This window comes from Austrofundulus limnaeus, unplaced genomic scaffold (genome assembly GCF_001266775.1).
Source record: "Austrofundulus limnaeus strain Quisiro unplaced genomic scaffold, Austrofundulus_limnaeus-1.0 Scaffold646, whole genome shotgun sequence".
NCBI classification, from domain to species: domain Eukaryota; kingdom Metazoa; phylum Chordata; class Actinopteri; order Cyprinodontiformes; family Rivulidae; genus Austrofundulus; species Austrofundulus limnaeus.
The window spans coordinates 176,803-179,947 of record NW_013953048.1 but is presented as its reverse complement, the minus strand read 5'-3'; the positions used below and the strand labels follow the sequence as shown (position 1 = coordinate 179,947).

At 34.5% G+C, this 3,145-nt stretch overlaps 1 protein-coding gene across 2 annotated transcripts in view; it reads right to left on the bottom strand.

The window, feature by feature from the left end:
• Nucleotides 1–3,145, bottom strand: part of podxl (podocalyxin-like) — a 32,353-nt gene that overhangs the window by 766 nt on the left and 28,442 nt on the right. The gene's annotated exons all lie outside the window — the stretch shown is intronic.

Genomic DNA, 3,145 nt, shown 5'->3' with positions numbered 1-3,145 from the left:
ATATTTAATTTGTAAGTTAAATATTTAGTTAATAAACTATGACATTTATAAATGTATGAATCATATGGTGAAAAACTGACTTTGAAAAATAAATCTGTTCTTTTTTTCTTATAAAAGGTTACATAAAACAAAAATATTGGTGGTAATTTTTGACTGTGTAACTTTACAAACRTATTTCCTGTCAGAMACTGTTTTAACATTTCAGTTTRTTCAAGTTAAAGTCTGATGCTGAACATTAGTGAACTATTTTAAATACAGAAGGACTTAGAAGCACTAATAGGGKRACTATTTGATTAGTGCTTTAGGRCTTTTGCTAATTTTAAAATTCACTARAGAAATTGCATTTCCTGCGAAAATGCTGGTGCGAATAATTCTTGCTGAAAACTTYAGCTGAAAGCTGYTSAAATTGAGCTGAAAATATTTAATAGGAAAAGTGTTAATGTGMGCTCACTTTGAAAGCTGAATGAAGCAAAAAAGCCTARCTTTGCAGAAAAACAGTAAAAAGAAGCACAAATCTAGTAGAAAACAGCTAAAAGCTAAGAGCTAAAATAGCTGAATATAGCTGAAAACATTTAAGAAGCATAAATAGCATAGGTAGCAGAAAAAAGCGTAAAAAGTAGAAAAAGACAGAAGAATAGCAGATAGAAGCAGATATATAGCTAAAGTACCATAAAATAGCTAAAATTAGCATAAAATAAGCCAAAGCAGCCACAATTTGAAATTAGCACCCAGTTGAACTAGTTCTAGTCAGAAAATAGCTAGAACAGGAAAAAAAAGGCAGAAAAAAATCATAAAATTTCATAAAAGTGATAATTTGTAGTAAAATAGCTAAAACAGCTGAAATTTTCAGTATAACAGCTAAAAAGTAGCTGTAAATGTTTTAAGAAGCATAAGGAGGACAAGTTTGCTGAACTCAGTTGAAAAAATTTGTAATAGCTACAAATAATGTATTTAGCTCAGAAAAGCTAACTTTAGCTTATAGCAGCTAAACATTCACAGCTAAAGTTTCAGAAAATAGCTGAATTTAGCAGAAAGCATCTGTAAGAAGTCTAAAAAGCACAGGGTAGCAGTAAAAAAGCACAACAAAGTAGAGAAAAGCAAAATAGAAAAAAGCAGAACTTTAGCTAAATAGCAGAAAAAAGCTAAAAATATTTTAAAAAGTCAAAAGGAAAAAAAATTGTATAGGTCTTCTGGATGGGTTCTTTAATGAAACGTTTTGTCTCTCTTCCAAGAGACTTCTTCAGTCTGAGAGTTTCAGGCAAAATTCAGGCTTTTGAGTCCTGCCTCCATGTGACTGATACTCACATCACATGGCTATCGTTCACAGGTGACTGATACTCACATCACATGGCTATCGTTCACACCTAATTAACACCTATTGTTGGTGGAGTGATACTGCCAATGGCAGCGCTGTAGGAGGGGGACAGCTGAAAACGGAGGCCTCCACCTCTGTTTAATGACGGACAGTCTTTCTTCACAAAAATGGCTTCTTTTACTCCTCTCTCAAACCAACGTTCCTCTCTATCAAGAATGATAGGGAGGAACGTTGAAAGACCGTCCATCATTAAACAGAGGTGGGGGCCTCCGTTTTCAGCTGTCCCCCTCCTACAGCGCTGCCATTGGCAGTATCACTCCACCCCCTGTTAACAAAAGGTATTAATTAGGTGTCAACGATAGCCATGTGATGTGAGTATCAGTCACCTGGAGGCAGGACTCAAAAGCCTGAATTTTGCCTGAAACTCTCAGACTGAARAAGTCTCTTGGAAGAGAGACGAAAYGTTTCATTAAAGAAGAACCCGTCCAGAGGACCTATACAATTTTTTTTTCCTTTTGATTTTTTACCTGGATTACTGAGATGCATCAGGATATTTTAAAAAGTAGCTAAAATTAGCACAGAAAAGTGAAAAAGAGCATAAACGGAACAAAATGTGTAAAGTGCTGTAAAGATTTAGAAACATTTCAAAGGAGTTTAAGGATATTGAAAACAGTTCCATTAATTTTCAATAGCAAAAAAGTGGCTGAAAACATGAAATATCTAAGAAAGTATAAATAGCTGAAATACTAAAAGTCATAGCAGTCTTCACATGAATGAGCTGAATGTTTTGATATATTATTTGTTGAAATAGTACAAAAATTGTGGAATGAGTTAGATGCTGAAAARCGTACAAAAGAAAAAAATGATCTCAATRCTTCAAAGCGTTCACACTATTAGTGGATTAGCACCTGCTAAATTTATGGGCTAAATTTAGAAGCACCTAACTGAGGTCTTTAAAAGTTGCTGATCAACATTATTCTTCACAGTTGAGGGTGAAAGCTGTACATTTTGTTCATATGTGTCACTTATCTACAAGGTCACGTGTGAAACTCAAGGYCCGCGGGCCAAATGTGGCCTGCGGGTGACTCATTTGGCCCTGCAAGGACACTAGTGACAACAATGTCTCATGTTGACTCTGAAGAATGTTTCATGTGTCARCTGGATTATATTAGTGCTTTCGRATTAGCTTTTGCTAAAAWTTTCAGTGCGTTAGTGCTTTAGAAAGGGACCTAAATATTTCAATCAMTCCCCTTTATTTAACCAGATAGAGCCCATTAAGATCAAGATCGCTTTTCCAAGGGTGACCTGGTCAAAAGGTCAGCAGCACACGTCACAGGGYAGTTGACACAAAAGTTACATTGTAGAAAAGAAAAATATCATAAAATACAGTAGCATTAAACAGATTTAGACAATTAGTACAAACAATCTAGATGAGTCAAAGTAGTAATCTAGGCGTTGACATATGTTTCAAAACTTAATGAAATGACATTTGAGAGTTGAATTACCAAATTTAGGTTGAGTACAGACTGAAAAATAGAAGTAACACAAACAGTAGACAAATAGTGTTTAAGACAAACATMGGCAGCTATCAAACCTCTTGATGACAAATATTTGAGTGAGTGCTTTAGGGTTAGTGCAACTAATATTTAGATTAGTGCTGCCCACCACTGTTTGGTGATACTGTATTTAATCAGATTCAGAACCTGATGGAAACACAAGTCTGCAAACTGTTATGTCAAATCCTGTGTTTTTACCTAGACTACATCAGATAAAATTTAATTGTGCTTTTGTACAATGACAATAAAGATCTATTCTATTCTATTCTATTCT